We start from the raw sequence: 22,999 nt of genomic DNA, 5'->3' as shown, positions 1-22,999 counted from the left end.
GATACAATCAAGCGCGTGAATGGCAGGCTGCGCTAAAAGATCAAGTTGATCAATATACAGTAAAAGTAAAAAAATATCGACGACGATTGGTTATCGTTGATGTGATTGTTTATTCAGTATCCGCTGTTGTTGCTGGAACCGGTGTAATATTATCAGCGTTGACAACGATGGCACCAGTAGCTGTAACTATCTGTATTTCAGCAGCAACAACTATTGCAGGTGTGCTTGGTATCATCACAAAAAAATATGTACTTGTACGAACGAAAAATTATCCGATTACAAAATAAAATTACATACAGCGACGGTAGCATACTCGAAATTATCCTCGTTGTTATCAGCGAGTCTCAGTGATGGAATTATATCTGATTTCGAATTTTCAATGATAACCAAAATATACGACGAAGGTATCGGTATTAAAGATACAAGTATCAATAATGACAGAATTACTCCAGCAGATCGTGACCAACACAACTCCGCCAAAGATAACGATGATCTCGGTAAGTTCAATTAATCCTGAATTTAGTGTTAATTTTCCCACTGCAATTCCAGTAAAAGAAATAGCACTAGCACAATTACGAGTATACTACAGCTGGCCAAATATCAGATCAAAATCATTTAATGGTACACCAGCAAATAATTCGCTCGTATTTACTAACAACAACAAACCCGATGGAACACCTGACTGGGTTGTTGTTGGTATACCAACCGGCAGTTATGAGATTGAAGAGATCAGTGAGGAATTTGCGCGTAGAATAAAATCAATAACGGGGAAAGAATCAAAAATATCAATTAATGTTCATGAACCCACCCTGTCCTCGACGGTTGAAATAAACTCGCCTGATTATGCCGTTGATATTTATCAATCTTCAATCAGATCAGTGCTAGGATGGCCTGAAATTCCCCCGGTGTATGAAGGACCACCAGAACCGAAAAAGTCTGATTATGTCACGGATAGGCAATCATATCATGAAATTAATCCATCATACGGGGAAAAACTACGTATTTTTAAAAATAAATTAATACTTAGCCATTTTATCTCTCACGACGATATTGAGGCATGGATTTTTGTAAGTCGGGAGGGGGAAGCAGGACGTATTTTTGCTCTTCATCGGAGTGATATTATTAAATATTTTCAGGAAATCAATCAAGAATGTAAAAAACAACTAGATCAACTGAATCAATATTTTAACGAACATATTATTGACATATCAGCGTCATCGCGTGAAAAAATCATCACGCGTGTGGAAATATTAAATCAGCTTATATCAGATATGGAATATTTTAATAACCGAATAGTTCAAGCGATGCTTAGTTTAGAATCATTTAAAAAATTTAATGCATATAAATGGTTAGAAAGATATAAATTAACAGAAGCCGATGTACCGAATTATAAATTTCCCGGGTATAGTGTAACCGAGTTAAGAAAATCTGTCAGTGATGTCATTGATGAGTTTTTTCCTAAAATACTCCATGCATGGAGAAAACTAGCACCATTAGCAGTTGTTCTCAGATATGATAATGATCCACACGGCGGCGGAAGACACATATCTCCGGGAATCGTTAATATAACACCGACGGTCGCGGTCAATCTGGTTTGTGACGTAATCGATGGCAGCTATCAAATAGATCTCGGAAGATCAAATCAGGCTCAACAAGGATACATCCTGTACACGTTCACACCACAAGTTCCCCCTGGAAGTTTAATCGTGCAAGAACCAATTAATCCCGTGTATTTGCGGTGTCACAATAATATGTTAACGCGAATCAATTTTAAACTCACAGACCACCTTAATCGCTTGATTGACATACGTGAAGAAGAGCTTGTAATAAATCTGTATGTGAAATCTTAAGGATTTCTGTCTAAGGACTTTTGTCTTAAGGATTTCTGTCTAAGGATTTCTGTCTAAGGACTATTGTCGTAGATCTTCATGTAATGGAGGGTTTTTACACGCGAGGATTTCTTAACAGTTAGAAGAACATTTGTAACAGAGATCAGAATCAAATTCGATCAACTTAAAAAAATAAATAAAAAAATATTTTATTATTACTGGCACAAATTTGTGTTTGGTACAAATTAATCGGCCCGGGCAACTAAAAAAGCTGGTCGATGAAAGTAAAATTAAAATTTCTATCACAAAAAAAAATAGGATTTATTAATTTTCCTGATTTTTACTGAAATTGTACAAATTACTTGATTTTGACTACCAACTACCCCGTCAGAAACATAAAAATGCACGAATTACTTGATTTTGACTACCAACTACCCCGTCAGAAACATAAAAATGCACGAATTACTTGATTTTGACTACCAACTACCCCGTCAAAATCAAGAAAGTTCTAACCTTGTCAAATTGTTCCTAATAAATTTTATTTATTATAAATTTTATTTATTATAAATTAATTTTATTTATTAATAATATTATTTTTACTGAGATTTGTATTTTTTTTTTACTAAAATACAACGAAATTGCTCAATTTTCCTGATTTTGACTACCAACTACCCCGTCAGAAATCAAGTAATTCGTGCATTTTTCTTTGATTTTGACTACCAACTACCCCGTCAGAATCAAGTAATTCGTGCATTTTTCTTGATTTTAGTAAAAAAAAATAAATTAATTCAGTAAATAAATAAATTAATTCAGAAATAAATAATTTGTAAAATTAAGAAATTTGTACAATTTTATGTTTTTGATGGGGTAAATGGTAGTCAAAATTAAGAAATTTGTACAATTTTATGTTTTTGATGGGGTAAATGGTAGTCAAATTAAGAAATTTGTACAATTTTATGTTTTTGATGGGGTAAATGGTAGTCAAAATTAAGAAATTTGTACAAATTTGTTAAATTTCAGTAAAAAAAAACAAATTACTAACCCATCAAATTCAGAAATAATATTTCTGATCAAAGATCTCAGTCATCTTCAAAATTACTACTTTGGATCGTTTCACCAGTAACGAGGTTACTCTGGATCGTTTCACGATCTAACATTATTTTTCTTAATAGTCTTATGCGAGTACTAATCGTTTTCTTTGCCTCATACTCGTGGGATAATAACGACTTAATTCTTTCTACGGCGGTAGAAAGAGGAACGAACTCCTTCACATGATCATCTTCTACGGTAGCTAGCGACTGAAACATTGCCGATTGAATCCGTTTCATGAGCCTGTATTCAGATGATAGTGTGTGTGTCCCCATGGTTTTACGTTCTTGTAAAATCTCAAAGTCAGAAACTATTTTTTCAGGATTAAGTTCATCAGATATATTAATTCCATCTTTTTTCAATTTTTTAATAGCGACAATTACATCATTGATATTTTCATGGTTCATTTTATAATATATGAATCTTTAAAATAAAAAAAAATATCCCAGAACCCCTTCGAGTTCGTCGGGATGTTTCAAGGACAGCACAAACATATAACTTAATTAAGGTACGCTCAGCAAAAACCCACCCATAATAATTAATCCAGTGGGTGATACGAAAAATAGGTATCAACCACAAGTCAATATTGTGGTTGGGAATTTGCTGAGCGGGGGGGTTTTTGCGGTTCCCCCCACTATTATAAAAATCGCAATTATGCGTACACCACCGACAAATTGTCAGCCATGGGGGTTTGATCCTGGACCGCGAGCGTCACAGTCCAATACCATACTGATCGAGCTATCAAACATTGTTACGAACATATGTTTCGGAAGTTAATATATAGCTAGCTATATAGCTAAGGAACCAATATTTACACTAAACAGCGGTTTCTGAATAATAACAGTTTCTGTATTTAACAGTTTCTGTATTTATAACAGCGGTTTCTGAATAGTAACAGTTTCTGTATTTATAACAGTTTCTGAATAATAACAGTTTATGTATTTATAACAGCGGTTTCTGAATAGTAACAGTTTCTGTATTTGTAGCGGTTTTCCTAAGCAGACTGAGAATCAATAACAACAGTTTCTGTATTTGTAGCGGTTTTCCTAAGCAGACTGAGAATCAATAATAACAGTGGCATGAACACACAACTGCAGGTCGATTACCATGACAACGGTTTCTGTTCCACACACAGCTTCCTACGGATCAATAACATTATCATGATCTCTCGTAATGTTGTATGATGGGGAAATATTTAAAAAACATAAATAATACTTCTACGAGTAATTAGTTACGATGTAATTAGTTACGATGTAATTAGTTAAACTGACTAATTACGATCATAAAAAACGAACCATCTACGAAGAAAACTATATATTACAAAGTAATCTCCCCTTATATAATCAAAAATTCAGTAGTGTATGGAGGACCTACTGTGACATAAATTAAAAAAATTAATTCAATGTGGTGATGATAGTTAATAATGTGGTGATGATAGTTAATAATGTGGTGATGATAGTTATTGATACTTAAAGATAATTTTCTGTTTATATTTTTTCGAAAAAGCTGTTTTATATATATTTTCTGCGACTTTTTGTACTGAATGCGAGTGAATATCAAAATATTTCGCAGCAGCACACATCGAACGAAACATAATTACTTTGCCAGTTTCTATGCTTGTGGAAATTACCGCCCTCTTTCCGATTGTCTTACATCTTCCTGTATTACCGCGTGTATTATTCTCGCTGTGAGAGATAGCTTGTAAATTGGATAAATTATTGTTTTGAGTATCCCCGTCAATATGATCAAGAACAAGACAGTCATTGATCACTCCGAAGAAACATTCATACGTAAATCTATGACACAGATAATGTTTCTTTTCCCCCCCGCATGTGAACATTAGATAACCAACATTAGTAATATAACCAACTTGTCTCTTCAACTTGCAGTGTCTGATGATACCATTAATATTTGATTCATAGTTTGTTATGACAGGATGTGGGTCAAATATATTTTGCTCCATTATAATAATATTATACGTTTAAATCATTGTTTGTCTGAAATCTTGATATATAATCCCTCACGGATTTTATAGCGTTTTCACCGCTATTATTTTTTTTGTCATAATATCTTTTGAGTTCTCTGAACCGTTTCCCGCCGCACTTTTCCCACATAATTCTGTCTTTCCTCGCACTCCAATACCACACCGTAGACATGGTATTGGTCCTAGACTTCCTCGTCGTATGTTTTGTGAGTGCATCCAACAAAATTCCCTTCTACAGGATTTGTTGCATCGATTTACTGAGCCGATCATCAACCATCTGCATTGGGACATTGTATATATATATATATATATATATATATATATATATATATATATATATATATATATATATATATATATATATATATATATATATATAATTTTCTTTATTTAAATATTTGTTTTAATTATATGAACGAGTTTGAGAGATTATCCCAAACTAGGCCTGTTAAATATAAATTCAACCTTGACAGATTATCTTCTGACTTGCCAGTGCGAGATCTGGTTGATCCGAAAAATAAAAGTTTGATCTCGAAAATTCACGACGCCAAGAAAGAATTTTACACGGATGGTGCATCTCATACATGGTCAACGTTCAAGATTATACGCAACACTGTCAAGGACGCTACAATGAACGACAAGCGAGCGGCAACTATCATTAACTATATCGCTGAATACGAGGGCAATCAAAAATATTTCTTCAGAGTAAAATTTATTGTATTAACAGAAACAGATAGTTGGATTATCCGTGACAAATATGATCCTGTCCTTGGTAATAATAAAACTATCATATTAAGTAAAAATTCCAGACCGGGTCTACTGACAGGTATTGACAGACCGTATTATGAACGAGCGTATCCTGTAACGGCGGTTATTTATGGAATCTATGAGATAAATAAAAAACCCAACGTTGATAAACTAGCGCCGATGAAATTTTCAAGGTTAAATTGTGTAGCCGAACGAGTAATAGAACACTTTACAAACGCGATGCGTGGAAATGGATTAACTGATTTAAGGCGTGAAAAAATAAACTCGTGGGCTGATTCAGTTAAGGATACCGGTGCTACAATAAAAGATGTTGCTGAGTTAGGAAAAATATTAAAATTTCCAATAACTGTGGCGACAATAACGGGAGAAGTACTGTACCAGTCGAAATATAAATCGAAGGGAGCTCCAATAAATATTATCGATCATAACGCGCACGCATGGACTAACGCGGTAACAATATTTCCACGTGATCGAACTGTTAGATTTTACCCCCCAGATAATTTTGGGGCAGATAATTCTGGGGCAGATAATTCTGGAGCAGATAGTATGTTTGATTTTATCAACGAAATAAGTAAAACCGATCCTGTATCGGTATGGTTATTTAAAAGTAATGAGGAGGGTGAATTTGATCAGTTTGTCAAACCGAACGGTGAAATATATCGCACAGAATCCCTCCATGACGAGATGAAAAATCTTGCGACGTTTTTTAAGTGCAAGCACGCGGAAAATACTGAAAAATTACTAACTAATTGCTTTACCGTTCCATCTGTTGCGGCTCATTTCGCCAGAGAACGAAATTCATGGAAACCAACACGATTTGATTTACTCGAGGACGTACGCGCAAGTTGCGTCGAATATGGACATGGCGGATTATGGAATACCAAATACAATTACAATGATGTTATTTCGGTTGATATGGTTGCATGTTATCCAGGAAGTTTTCTGGGATACGGAGATTGTTCTACGTACTTTGAAAGATTTGGTCACCCTACAAACGAGATGACTCGAGTGGCAATTAATGGACCATTACCTGATTTTGATCTGACTGGATTCGCCTGTATTGAATCATTCGAGTTTAACGAAAATCTTCACAAGATTTGTTATGTTTGGTTTGGCAGACATTTTTGTGAAAAACGTTGGGCACCTATAGTTTTGTTGCGATATATGCTAGATTGTATGATACTGACATCGTTGGTGGTCAGTGAGGCAATTATATCATATCATGCACAGACCAAAGTTTGGTTGCCCATGTCAGATTCTGAAGTTATCAGCGAGTTTAAGGAAAAATATCCTGATATTTCCGAAGATGATATTCCTAATAAACTCAAAACCGCAAAAGATCTCGGTAGAAAAATTATAGGAAAATTTACTCAAGGTGGTGCATATGATTATAAAAGACATCACGCACGATTAATTCTAGATGATGCCGAGTACGATTTTATAATCGCTGATACAACGGCGAAAAATACGTTTGTAAATCGAGAGAGTGTTTATTTATCCGACGGAACAAAATTAGGTACGATCGTTAGTTACATAAATGACGTATCCCCGCAATATACTCATCTAAGATCTTCCATGTTGGCTTATGTTTCTATAAATTTATTATCGATGATTAATAGATTTCCTGAGACCGCAGTCAGAGTCGCAACAGATTCGTTTTATATTTCAAGTAAATATTTAGAACCTGTTATGAAATTTACAAGTAATGATGAACGATGGGGTTCGTGGAGAATAAAAAAGAAACTATTACACAATTATACAGAATCAGCAGATGTTCCAGTGAGAGATTTTTATCGTGAGGGTAATAAAATATCAGAAATGTCGAAGGCACCATCGTTGAGTGATCCAATAACCAGATATAAGACAGTATATCTCAATGGACCTGGTGGATGCGGCAAAACAACTCGAACGATTAATGTTTTTAGAAATTCAGATATAATCGTGCTGACACCCACACATAGACTTGCACGTGAGATGAAACAGCGGCAAGTACAATCGTGCACGTATCATAGTTTCTTTCGGTGGCGCGGGGATACATGGACTCCTGAACGGATGGGAGAAAAATATATACCTAAAATAATTATTTGGGATGAGATATGCACGGTCTCATTGGATACATTAAAAATGTTTCTTGATTGGTTGTTGACGAAAAATACCGCCATAATAATGTGTGGCGATCATGGTCAACCTCCGCCCTTTGTTGGACCATCTCCACATGACTGGTTAAAAAATTTCGTTGATTATTATGAAGAAATAGATGATGATCATAGAGCTCTTGATGCAAATTTGAAGGAATTTAAAAAATTAATCAGATTACAATCAAACAAAATTCAGTGTGAAATAATACGTGGAGTGATCTCAGAGACATCAATGAGTGATTTTTTGAACTCATGGAGACCCACCGATTTGATCGTAGCAAGTAGAAAAATAATCAGAGACGCTTTACAACAACAGTTATTTCAGCTGCATAAAGAACAATACTCAGAACTACCCGTTCCGTTATGCTATAGACCATCATATACACGAAAACAGAATATTAATGTTGATATTCCAGGACCCTTGACAGAGTCAAGGAAACAGAATCTCGTATTAAATGATATTGTCGCCGTTGATATCAGTGTGGTCGAAGATGCAATACACGCTGACAAATCTCCATGGGTGTTGGGATACGCCATGACAATCCACTCGTCTCAGGGATTAACTATTTCTGATACACGAGTCTGGATTGTAGACGATCGCATCGAGTGGTCAAATTTAGTTTATTTGGCGGTATCGAGGGTCAGAAATATATCTCAATTACGTAGAATTATAATTCCTGAAATCGTTGATAAATTTAACATCATCGATGATGATATAATAAGAAAAAAATTAATCGGATACAAACAATCTGATAAAAAAAATAAACGTGACTTTGATCTTGATGTTGAATTTATTATTAAGTTAAAACAGCAGCAGAATAATCATTGCACCAGTTGTAATTGTATAATGTTATGGCGGTATTCGAGTAATGATTCAAGACAATTTACCGTAGATAGAAAAGATAATAGTCGCGGTCATACACGAGAAAATACCATGTTAACCTGTCTTGAGTGTAATCGACGTCGGGGTGCAGGCACCCTTAGCGCTGGCACTAGTGCTAGCTAAGTGATCGAAATCACCGGAGTGATCGCGGTGGTAGTTGTGTATCCGCGGGAATTACTTGTAGTTGTTCACGTGTAAATCCACGTTGAGGAGCGGCCGAATCTAATCTGTAGATTGCAGGTCTGGAAACGCCTACGTTTCTTCCAGTGGATCTTGTCACGGTAGATATTTTGTGTGTGGTAACACTCCAAATAGGATCAGTTGCTCTCGCTTTACCACCTTCAAGTTCACCAGGCTCATATAAATATCTGACTGTGACATCACCTAATATCTTTTGTTTTCCAGCATCTTTTCGTTGTGTTGGTATATTTTTTTTGTGACCGCGCTAGTGGGTTTCATGTTGGTTGTTCGTGTGATCTCATTATTTAATGCAGCTATCACGCCTGGTAATCTTGCCACCCATTCGCGAGATCTTTTATCCTGAATAAATTCCCTCGCGTATTGATATCCAAATAACCGTTCAGCAAGTGTTCGATTAAATCGCTCAACAATTGCTTGATCACGGTGAATTGCAGTATGACCTCGTCGTATTTTGGTATTATGTTGTTTCATCAGCGATGATACTGGACCAAGAAATTCCCTGCCAGGATCAACCTGTAGTAGCTGTGGCCATCGTAGACCACCTTGTGGTCCACCACCTTGTGGTCCAAGTCCTCGTTGATAAATTCGTTCAAACGCATCGGCTACTTCAGATGATGTTTTCGCTGATAGCGGCTCTGCTTCTTTATATCTACTTGCAACATCAACTACGGTTAGCGCGTATTTGTACGTTTTTCCACGCACAGTATCATGCGGTAAAAACAGAATATCAGCTTGATGAACTTCATTAGGAACACTGACATCGAAATACGCGTACTGAATTTGTTTAGGACGTGGTAGATAAATTTGCCATATTGCCTGCCTGGACAACCACGCGCTAGCAGTAGAATGTTTAACCGCTGCTGCATCAGCGAGTTTACCAATTACTGCTTTGCCTCTCCAGTATCCAACTGGTGAATAATAAATTGATTCCATTATTAATTACCAGCCCCAATCGCTAATTTACCTTTCATCGAGGATCTTACTAACCAATTAGCTAATGATTCTCTAATATTTTTATTTTTTATAGAATTTAATGAATGAATTAATTTTACATCTGCAATATGCCTATCTTGTAGATTTTGACTTTTATAAGCTACATCATGAGCATGACAAGCTCGATCAATAGCATTTATTGGTTCCTCGCCTGGTTTTGGTTGATCTTGATTATCGAGCCTGATATCGAGTCGAGTACCAGGACCGCAATAATTATATCCTGGTAGATGTTTTTCTCCGCTGTATTTAGCCCATGGAGCACCTGGAAACTTTGACATCAAATTAGCAATATCACCACCGCGCTTATTAGGTAAAAACGAAAATTTCTTTCTACCGCATATAGAACATTTTCCACCGTACGCTATTTTTTTATTTTTTGTTGTAACCGTGGCTAAATCAGTAGTTGGAGTTTTAACTCTACAGCGTAAACAATATAAATTCATGTTATAATATATATGGATATAATTGATTTCTCAGCAACTCGGCAACGATAGCCAGTTAAGCATCATCCTGCGCTACCGAACTCCATCAGAATGATTATCATAGGACCATCTGGATCGGGTAAGACGCAATTATTACTTAATCTGATAATGAGATGGTTGAAATGGGATAAGTTGTATTTAGTAGCACCATCCGTTGATGATCAACGATGTTATGATGTACTTAAAGATTTCAATGAAAACGCGCGATTACTGGATGAAGATAATGATGTTATAGAGTTTATAACCGATATTGATGAAGCACCATCCGTAGATTCCATAGACGGATTTATTAATAATTTAGTTGTATACGACGATGTGATGCTAGATAAACAATCAAATCCAGCCAGAATATTTTCCCGAGGTAGACACAAAAATACAGACGTGATCTATGTTACTCAACGATATACACAAATTCCGAAGGTGATCAGAGACAACTGCAACATTTTAGTTGTGTTTAATGGCGTAGACACACACACGTTGCGAAATATTCATCAAACTTGGTGTGGTGGTGACATGGATATAATTAAATTCAAAAATTTCTTCTCACGAGCGCAAGCTACTCCGCATGGATTTATGACAATAAATTTACATGATCCAAGAACAAGATATCGTGTGGGTATTGATAAAATATTTGGGTAACAGGGGTGATGATAAAATTAAATTGAATTAAACAGATATCATTAATATAATGAACAACTGTGCGTGGTTACGTCAAGGAACCACTAACAATTGTAATAAAAAATGCCGTGGAGAATATTGCAAGAAACATAATTATCTTATAAAGAAAAACCGTCATGCTGGTCCACGAGGTTGTGTTGGATGTAACAACGGCGTTAGAGGATTATATCAGATTTGTAAAAATTGCGGTGGAGATCGATACAGAAGTTTGATGAACTATTACAGAAAAAGAAAGAACATAAATCCAAAAATAGAAAACCCACCATCAGAACTTGAATATTACTTGAAACATAGAACAAATTCCGAAGATTCAGATGAAGATTCCCATGATTCAGATGATGATTCCCAAGACTGATAGCAGCAGAGAGGGCTCGTCTACAATTCTGTTTGGGACAAACAATAATCGTAGACGTGGTAATTGACCTCTATGAGTGGTCACTATTTTTTTTGGTAAAACACAAGGGTGACCACTCCCTTAAGTGGTCTGTTCACTCTCTCTGCTGCTGGTCTAGATATTTAACGTAGCTTTAAAAAAATTTCAGTCATATCGCTATGATGTCTGTAGTGTGACAGTTCATAGTGGTGTCTAGCACTGGGGCATCATGCCGCAGACATGTAGCATGATGTCCCACCCAGTCACATTATCTTGACACCAGGCCGACCAGTCCTAACACTGACCTATTAATGCTGAGCGCCAAGCGAGGCAGGTGTTAGTACCATTTTTGTAAGTCTTTGGTATGACTCGGCCGGGGATCGAACCCGGGACCTACCACATCCGAAGCGGACGCTCTAACCACTAGGCTTATGGGCTTGATATAATTAATGTGACCGTAAGATGATTGGATACTATCAAACGATGTAGATATTACTAATGTATTACTTTTATCATTCAGGATTCCTCTTATTCCAATATATTGTCAATGTAACAAAGTGTTCTTATCGACTTTGCATATGAAGAAATAAGAGAATTATGGGTAATGTACCTATTTTTCCGTTTGTTGGTGTTACTTGCTCATGATTCAAACTAATACGTAACTCGCATTGAGGGCTCTCATTTCGTCACATTTATTGTCAAAGTATGTATCACAGGACTGATCATATTAGCATCTTGTTAAACTTACTAGATTATATTAAAGGAGACTAGAAATCAAAATTTTCCTTCTACGTATGTAATTCTCTACAGATTTTAATTCGACTGTCATGTTTATAAATTAAATATCGTAAGCGGGTAGTGATTTTATTGCATGGAAGATACCACGATTCCGTAAATTGCCGAGTTTTTCCGAGTTTTAATGCGACGACAGATCACGTGGTACCGTGACGCAATACTAGCCAGTCCTCGAATACAAACATAAACATTGGCGAGCGAGGCAGACGGAAGGAGACCACATTTGGGTTGCACATTCAAAACTTGAATCTGCAGTCTGATATAATAGTTTACGTACTGTACTTGTCAGTACTAAAAGAAATTTTGTAGGCACAGGCCCCGGGCTGGTGACTTAAATAAACTCAAGCCCTGACTGAAATTCCACAAGCCCGGACAGTTCATACCTGTCAACTCTCAAGCCGGGAGAAAAACCTCCCGATTTTGGGGGTATTTCCTCATCTACATCCCGATCTCGTAATATCTCTATATTTTTCGCAGCGAAGTCCCGATTATGTCTGTCAATTTTCATTTGTAAGAAGAAAAAAACCCCAACCCCAAACCATTTATAAATAGATATAACGTATGCAATCCACAGTCTAAACTGCCACACTGCAGACATCGTAGTGACATGCCTGAAAAATTGTTAAAGCTACGTTAAAAATTCAAATCACATGCACACACGTCTAAATCCGGTACTGGACAAAATAATTAATATCACACAACATTATTTTTCTTTTTTTCTTCTTTAGTAAATAGAATGTGAAAATTAAACATTATTCAAGTAAATTTCAGATGTTTTTAAACAACTACAACAGTACTATAGTATAAAAAAATTAAAAGAATAAAATTGTCACCAATTAGCTTAAATGAATGATCACTGTGAAATTTTCTCTGCAAACAAAATCGCATGTCCATTTCCGCCAAAGAAACTCGGCCAGTTAACACCTGACATTCCTCTACCGTATATGTAAAGTTTAATTACCATGATTAAATTACAAGGAATAAAACAAAATATACCATGCAGTATATTGTTCAGCAAACAGTGTTACATGCATTAAGACTTAAACCTGAAGTCCATGGCATCGTAAGTAACAACAAAATAGGCATCGTTTATTTTGGCAATCAATTGCTGGTGCTTAAACATACACACACTGTCGAACATGGTTTCTTTGAAGTATGTCCGAAGGGCAGTCCTTTTCACAAGATCAATGCAAGGATAAGGAGTTATGTTCATTAGTCACATCGGCTTTATTGTTTGCGTACTTAAATCAAAACTTTTGCTATTTTGCAATTTAGCCAGAGCTGACAAGAATATGCAAAATGGGCTTGTCCTGGGGGAATAATGAGGCGTATCACATGGAGAAAAGGTACGTCCCATGGGCGCTCGCACATTGGGTTGGGGGTTGGGTCAATAGTCCCCCCCCCCCAGTTTCTATTGTCAGCCATTTAATGTGAAACTTTGACCTCTTTTCTTTTAATCGCTGCTATTTAAACTGCCCAAGGAATAGTTTTATATCAGTTCCAATCATTTCAGATTACCGTTTATACATACTACATGTGCATACTACTGTACATACTACACTCATTGTAATGACTTTTTTTTTTAAATTTGTAATTTTTATAAGATTACTGAAAATTGTGTTTTCTCGAAACACGACAGGTTTAGAATATTATTTTTGGCAAAGCCTCCATTTGATTAAAATCAAATCTAAATTTCACCTTGGACAGTAGTGATTTGATTTAGATTGTGCCGTGTTAAGGCATGTATGTCAACATCTTGAAAATACATTTACTAATTTCACCAGCGCGATCAAAGTTTCCTCAGGCAAACAATTTTTGCTTCGACAAGCCTGACGGGCACCTCACTTTGAATACAGGATGGGCCGAAACTAAAACCAGAGGGGCCAAGGGTGTCGGGCTATCATATTTATTTTTAGCACTGCTGGTGTAGATACAAGATCTGTGAATTGATTGTTGCATTTTGTGGTCACTTACTCGGCCTTCTGCCTATTTTCGTAACTCGCACGTTTAACACTTTTATTATTCAACGTTATGTCTGGAACAGCGCCAACTTTTAGTCTAGGCCTAGCATTTGCGTGTCTTTGAGCTGCCATTTTTTCAGAATCCCTCTCATAACAGTCCTTTGAGAAATGTAACGAGCACAGAGTGCTGTATGGTGTTGCTTTGAAATCGACTCGTTTGTAATAATGTATCCATTCTTTCATTATGCCTTTATCTTTCGGAAAAGAAAAAAATGTTGTCCACAGGCTTTTCTTAATGTTCTATTACATCCGTAAGCAACGCAAAACGGTATTGTCTTTTACTCTGGCAACTCCCACTTGGGCTGCTGGAGTCGCTACTATGACGTCACATCCCGAAAGTAACCGAATAGGCACGGAATTTTGCATACGAGGTCACGGAAATTCAGCTTCTAGAAGATAGGCCAATATTTTAATATTGTCATTACGGTCGCAGATGATACTTCAGAATAAGGTTTTCTGCTATAGTACTTTAATTATTATTCTATATTTCCATTGGTTTCTGGTCTCCTTTAATATCAGTAATACATGTTTACGTAATTCACTTCTATATGAAAATATCTTAAGAGAATTTTTAATCACCATTCCGTCTCCATAGAAATAAAAATGGTGGTGGCGTATATCTTACGATGCAATTTATTTTTAAGGAATGTTGAGAAAGTATGATTTTTTGAGTTGTAATTTGAATTCATATAATTTAAATAAAATTATGATTATTTTAAATTGTAATTCAAGTTCATATAAGAAAGAAAATGATTGGTAGACTATTTGGTATATCAGATTAAACTATGGTGCCTGTAACAAAGCCATCAGTACTACAGCTATATATTGTAAAACAATTAGATGCTATTATGTAAGAGTTTAACTTTGTTTATTTCTGACTTTATCGTGATATAAACTGTTAGTTGCCGACTCACACAGCAAATAACGCCCGAAGGACAGTTTATACCACGATAAACTCAGAAAGAAAACAAAGTTAAACTCTTATAACTGAAATTTCAATTATTCGTTATGTTATTTTGTTTGCATCATTAAAAAATAGAAATCTTAATTGAGCGTAGTAATACATGTTTGGGGTTTTTCTGTTACGTAGCTATATATAGGACATGGGATTGTCCTGCTTGATCGTAATAAGGTCATCATAATACCAGTCCTTTAACCAATGGAAGCCAAATTTATTCAATTTTTTTTATAAACAATGTAAGAATGTTGTTTTTCTTTAATGCTTACTTCGTGTCTGCCTTCACTGCCAGTGTTTATCTTATGCTGTACACGTGACTCTATTTATAGAAGTGGAAAAGTAGTTCTCCTTACAGTTCATAAAGAAATGAACGCAATTCATTTTGATCACGTGGTAACATTCTGACCAATGGAAATGTTACTTTTCTGTACCAGCTACTGCCATTGCAATTATTCACTGTATATTGTGGCTCTAGGCCAGCTTCATTGCAAGATAACATGTGTCTCTAATAAAACTACCTTCAGTAGAAGCTATGATTTACGAATTCCCAGTCATTGACGTAGACAAAAGCTAGTCAGGGTCTGAGTGTACAGGGAGCGGTTTCTGACGAAGCGACGTATCATTAAAACACGAGGGTCATGCTTGATCCAAAGTTAAAGTGAAGCTGGAGATTGTAAGTATGGTGTGACGGGTTGTTATGCCGCCACTGTGGTAGGTGTGTTATGGTTGGGTGGGGTGCTCCCAATATTCTATTTAAATTATTATAGAAGTCCCACCCAGACTCGATTTTGGTTGGAAGTTAAATTAGTGAAAGATAGATGTAAAGCTCCAAGCCCCCAGTCAGCAATGCCGACGGCTACATGATTGATTATTAAAAAAAAGTGAAATTCAACGAATTACAATTTAATAACGATTCAGTAGTCAAGTGCTTCAAATTTCTCCAGCACTCTCTTTCCGCTCGACCATGTGATAGCCTATTGCATCATTTGATTAGCAGTGTGAGTTAGATTTCCACCTGTCCTTGCATTCTACTCATCTGTGTATTCTTCTCTCCGATTCCTTCAAGTCCTTCTCTTCCTCCAGACTCCCTCCAGATTCCCTCTCCTCCTCGACTTATCTAAATTCCTCCTCCTTCTCCACTTTCTCCTCCTCGACTCCTTTTTCTCCTCCTCTTCGACTTGTCGACTCCAACTGCTCTGCAAGTCTCACTTCCGTTTCCCCTCTTAGAGACTCGGGACTTAACTGAACCGGATATTTTGTCCACCGAAAAGCTTCCCGTGAAAACACAATGACGGCACAATATTTTCCTTAGCCCTCTCATCTCACACTACACACAGCCTATTATCAGATAACGGCTATTAAATTTCTTCGGTCACGCATTCATTCATATCGAAACTACTCATACGTTCTTGTATGGTAAAACTTCTTCGTAATAAAAGCAAGGTATCAATTACTTCCCATACATACATCAATAAATTGTTTCACATAAGTACATATTCCTAATCCCAGTATACTAAACAATATCACAACAATCAGAAGCATTTCTTTACATTACAACTCATACAAAGTGCACACATATTCAAATGCCCGTGCTCTGATATATCCATACATTCATATTACATACTTCAACCGTTTTCCAAATTCACAATTCAAACATGTGTAAAATCTAACATATCACGTGCATAAATGTACTAGTTACTACGAAGTAACCTAACAGCGAATTACAAAATTACTTCTGACCACAAGCTAGCAATCTACATAATTCTCTACATAATACTCAAGCTCATTTCTCAAATACACATATAAATTAAACACTACAAAGGTAATTATACGCACTAAACTATCCTATTAATTGCGTATACATACTACACATAATTACAATTACAATGCTGTAATATTCTGCAACAACCTAGCGAATAACTTACTGACCTTTACACAGCTGTCTTTCATTAGAATCTCCTCTCTAAGTTTTACCGCCAAATTACGAGTGGTTTCCACGGAGTAACCCTCAGCAATCTTCCTAGGCGAGACTAAAATTTTCGCTTGCTAGTTAGAAGTTATAATTGGGATCGAAATTGTTATCATAATTCCGATTGACTGTGGCTTTGACCGGATCTAATCAAACTTTGCAGACAATGTCCTTCTCGCTGTCTGTCTACGTGGGGACGGATTTAGAACACGCCCCGGTCCATCGCGGGTTCCTCTGATCTTAGGACTAAGCTGTAACACATAGGTAGGAAGCTGCTCGGTCTAAAACCTGTGCAGATCCAAGATGTCGGGTCTTCTCTCTGGTCACTGTAACTTTTCGTAAGAGATTAACTCTAGCCTGCGGAAATGTTTAAACATCAAACCATGGCTTGTAATAATACCTTAGTTTATACACGACTTACGAACTGGGGCTGAGCAAACGTTACACTAAGTAAGGCATGTACTATTATGGTAAAGCCGACGTCTCCCAGAACATAAATCACCATAAATACCCTACGCTCACACGGCTTTGCCAAGAATTGTTGCCATATAATTAGACCCTTGAAGTCCTCTTTTCAGTAAAGAAGAATGTAATTAGTTATAGAGATTTTCCTTTGTATTGAGAAGTAACACATTTAGAGGTTATTGCATCTGCCTCTGGAAACATTGTAGCATGTTGTCATTATTATTATTACTATACCATATAAATTTTAAATAAAGTGTGTCCTGGATTGTTTAAATTTATTTAGAATTTGTGTTCGTTTAGAATATTAAGCTTAGTTATGCTACCAAAATCATGCTACAAATAATTTAGTTAGAAATAAAATACCATCGAAATTACAGGAAATAACATTCTAGTTTAGAATTAACATTTAATAAAAGAAAACAATGATTGAAAATTACCTTGGTATTAATTTCCAATATTTTACTCGAGTGATTGTGCACTATTGGCAATTATTTGGCTTTTAATTCTCAAATACGGAAATTATATAATTGTGTGACGTTGGTGAGCTCTAATTCCTGTTTTCCAGTTCGATATCAGTACTTCTTCGCGCATATTACCGATTTAACACCCATATCGTCAGAATGACGCCGGTGCCTAAGGGAGACCAGAATCACAGTTTTAGCTCTCTCTTTCGATCTGAGAGTCGTTCCATCTATAAATCGGGAAATGATGAAAGGACTTTATGTTCAATAGACAAACCATTACAAACTGGGTTAAATTACTCATTAACTGTGGGAAAAAGAATTAATAATGTATCTTTTATCGTGAAATATAATAACAGTCACAGAGGTCATTATGGTCATTTACTCGTCTTAAATTAAATGTAAATTGTTTTGTTTTAACCAAGGTCCATTCAATACCGATTATTGAATGCTCTGCACCTTAAGTGTCATCAATAAATAATCTAGACGAAAATTATAGATCGCTATGAAATTTTATTATGGTGGCCAGGTACTACACCGGGTTAAGAAAAGAGCACGTAGAGTCTTATCGTCACATCAGAAGATAGTACGAATAAGTATCTGTGTGTTTGATAATGATTTGTAACGTAGCTTTGACAATTTTTTAGTCATATCGCTACGATGTCTGCAGTGTGGCAGTTTATAGTGATATCTAGCAATGGGGCATCATGCCGCAGACATGTAGCATGATTTCCCACCCAATCACAGTATCCTGACACCAGGCCGACCAGTCCTAACACTGGCCTATTAATGCTGAGTGCCTAGCAATGCAGCTGTTAGTATCATTTTTGTAAATCTTTGGTATGACTCAGCCGGGGATCGAACCCACAACCTCATGCTTCCGAGACGGATGCTTTAATAACTAGGCCACAGGAGCGGTCGTCTCAGCAAATGGCTCCAAATCCTTGGTACTGCTATTCCTAGAAAGCGTTGTTGGTGTAGCAAGAGAAGTAGCAGCCGGTGGGCAAGATACCCAGGGGTGGTTCAAGACCTGCTCGGTAGAATAGCGCTTGCGAGGATCTCGCACCAGCAAGTGACGAATGAGGTCAGAAATTTAGTAGCTACATATATTTCTAAATATCAAATGAGTTTCGATTTATTGTGTATGTTGAAACTAAAAATAGAAATTTGGGGTAGAAATTTGTACAGGTGTACATAGCTGAGGTGTTTCGTTTCTTCTAATATAATTTTCTAACAGATAGATAGATAGATAGATTATTGAAAATTACAAATCACATCTAATACAAAATTTTAATTCAAAATTTTAATTTCACAATTGAAAACAATATTTCATAGAAATGGGACTTTTTATATGAAAGAATGCAATTTCCAAATATATGACTAAAATTTAACAGTATTCAAATAAATCCCGTACTGACAATAAGTAAGCACTTAATAGCCATTTGCCAAAAGCATAATTGATCCATGTTTTCTTATTTCTTGAGAAAATATTTTCATAAAGAATTTTTTTTAAATCTTATATTTCTGTTATTAACATGTACCATCTATCATTGATTCAACATAGATGATCGCCTGGCTAGTCTATGCAATGAAATAATGTTTCTGTCTAATATTTAATTTCAAAAATACTTCTAAAATCTGTCAAATTCAAAACAACTTTTAACAAGCTTTTTGGTTGTACAAAATCCGAAAACATCGCAGTCTTTAAGTTATATATGAAGATGTTTATTTTACTTCAATAAATATTATTGAAAGTAGTCTATAGTTATTTCCAAATGGCATCGCTAATGATAACCGATGTGGCATCTAAAATGCATTTCTGCAAACAAAACCAACCCCACTTCATTTTGCTGTTCATATAAGAAGATCCTGTTGGATATAACGTATTCTACGGATCCATATTAACAGAATAATTTATATTTCAATCTTAATTCATAAAATAATCCTGGTCTCAGTTTTGGTTAAGACCCTACAAAAATATTATATCAACGACAACTACAAAGTCACCTTCTTGAACCCAAAATAACCAAATTATATGACTTAAACTCCCCCAATATTTCAACAACAAAAAACACCTGCAAAATAAATTCTTATACAACATCACTAGATATGTGTGTTTTAAAATCATACACGACATTTTACCTGTTATACGCATATTGTTTTAAAATATTCCTCAATTCAAGTTATGCACGGTGGAACTCAAATCACTGACCATTTAATTTTCGAATGCAAATTAATACTCGCTTTACAACAACTCATATTTAAATGGCTGAAAAAAAACTCTCGAAACTCCTTCGGTACTTTTTACATTCCTTAAATTTGGTCTTATCCTAAGTTTCTTCGTATGGGGTCTCGTTTCCGGAACCTGAAATCGCGGACGTGTGGGTTTTATTATGCATTGGATACAAATTTTCAATATGGATTAAACGTATGCATGCATATTATCATAAAGAAGTGGTAACCAGTAACACCTTGCTCTTCTTCTTTCTCTCTCGCCTAAAATGTAGAATCAGAGCTGACATTTCCAGACTTAACCTACCTCACTTTATTGACAAATGGTGTCTAGCTGGGTTATTATGTTCTCTTTAAATTTGTTAAATAGTAAGTGGTATAAGTCTAGAATAATACTCACTACTTACATTTTGCATTAAATATATCCAATTATGTATCTTTTTCTAATCTCTTGATCCCTAAGGACACCGTCTTTTTGCCTGCATGTTTCAACCCACGTTTACGGGTCAACACGTAAGTTCGAGAATACCCCAAGCCGCACGTGTTAACACTATCTCTTCTTTCGCACGAGCTTTTTCTGTACTTTACCTTGTCTATCCTTTTAACATGACCTTTGTATACACTTTGTATTTCAATCAATACTATATCTCTAAATTTAAAACTTGAATAGTAATTTCATTTGTTTTAAATTCTATGTAAAGTTATTATGTTAATTGATAAGTAGACGTAAAATAATTTATTATTATAAATTCCTCGCCTATACGTTAGCTAGAAACTTACGTATTATGTAAAATTAGTATAAGCGTTTTACAACGTATGTGTGAGCAGTAAGTGTGTGTGTGTGTAAGTATGTGTGTGTATATGCGGGTACGGGTGAGCGGATATGTCTAATATAGGAGTATCTGTGCCACTTGCACATTTCAACATGTACATATTAAATAAGGATTTTATGGAAAGAAAAGAATATTTATCATTGGTTCTGTCAAATCTATTTTTGTGTTCCATAATCAGTTTGGCAATAAATGTAGGTCTTATCGACTTGTAAGAATTTCATTAGGTTTAGAGAACGCATGACCAAATTTCTATCTGTTCCTCAACTTTCTTTAATATTTTGTTGTAATTAAGTTCGTCCAAATTGTTTCCATAAAATATTCCTAAAGCCTTCACTTGTTGTTTGATTCAATTTGGGGGAGCTCCTGGGTCATTTGCCCGTCAATTTCCAATTAATTGCTATTATTTTCAATATTCTTATATAATGTTTCAATTGCAATGACATATAGTAAAATTGACAGTGGAAAATTTGTGTGTTGAGGGCTCTCAACCTCCTCACTCTCGCTCACTATTATTTTAGACTCGATGAGCGGATTTGTTTTATGCTAGAAACTTGGTTCTACCATAAATAAATATGGGGTGGTAGGTTTTTGTGTTTCGTTTGCTTTGTTGTTTTCCTTTTTTACCCTTTGCCCCATTCTTCTCACGTGCACTCGTATTTGTATAACTAGTCCATTACGTGGACGTGGATTGAAAAGTTTTAAGACCGTTTGAGCTTCCAACCTCAATTTCGCACTGCATACCCAGTATGACCTGGTTCGATGTTGCGGCATTTCAGTGGGGTGGGTTTCCTGAGATCTGTTCCATCTCTCCCCCAGGATCTGGAACCCTCTGACGATCATAGGCCATTTCATCAATCATTTTATTGAGTTTTGAGGCATGTTCTCTTGTTGTTGTACCGGTTATGGACAATCCGTTGGTGGGAGGCCCGTGGTACCACACCTGCTACAGTTACGAAACTGATGGCATCATCTATACCATGATTTGATGCCAAATCTCATAATGTATGTAAAAAGAGGCACCCTCCTGGCGTCCTCCGACATGTACAGCAGCCTAAATCATGTAAATACTGAAGGAAAGCCCCAGACGGTGGCCATCATTTCCTTCAAAACTTTTACTCTAAAACTTTTGTTCTACTTTGAGCCTTAACTCTCAGTTTGGGATCTCTAAGGGAAGACCAGAAAAGTGAATTTCAGTTAGTTTTCCCCAAGACCCCTTGATTAAAAGTATAATGTCCTTAAAGCAGCGGAGCTTGTGAGAATTACCAATTACAGGTGGTTTCTATATCTCACCCGTAGCACTGCATGCAAACATTGTTGTGTGGAAAGACAAACTATACTTAAATATATGTATGCAATGATAATTATCTGCTGAAAATCATTTGAGTGAATCTGATTTTTAGAAAACTGCTTTGTCGGTCTGCATCCTCAAAGCATCAAAAGCGATATCATGTCTGTTTAATAAAGCTCTGATAGTTTAGTTTTTAAAAGAACAAATAAACAATATTCTGTTCATCATGTCTACAAAAGAATAGCATCAATCACAAGTAGATAATCAGCACATAAGCACGGTATTTAGTAAATGGCTCACCAATAAACATGTAATTATTTATTCAATGTAATTAGCCATAACAGTTAGTTCCTTTGAATCGTGCAAACATTTCAGATTATCCTATTGTCAGACTTAATTCATGTCGCCGCTTGTGTCAAGTGTTGTTTTAAGCACGTATGCCTTGGGGACATTTTCCGAATCCTTATTTCACAGCTCAAACCACAACACTACCAATTAAACGGAACAAATCTGTTTAAGCGTGAGTCAGAAATTTAGTAGCTACATATATTTCCCAAGT

The sequence above is a fragment of the Sinohyriopsis cumingii genome, chromosome 2, assembly GCF_028554795.1.
Source record: "Sinohyriopsis cumingii isolate HCF-2022 chromosome 2, ASM2855479v2, whole genome shotgun sequence".
Taxonomy (NCBI): Eukaryota; Metazoa; Mollusca; class Bivalvia; order Unionida; family Unionidae; genus Sinohyriopsis; species Sinohyriopsis cumingii.
This window is presented reverse-complemented; position numbering follows the sequence as displayed.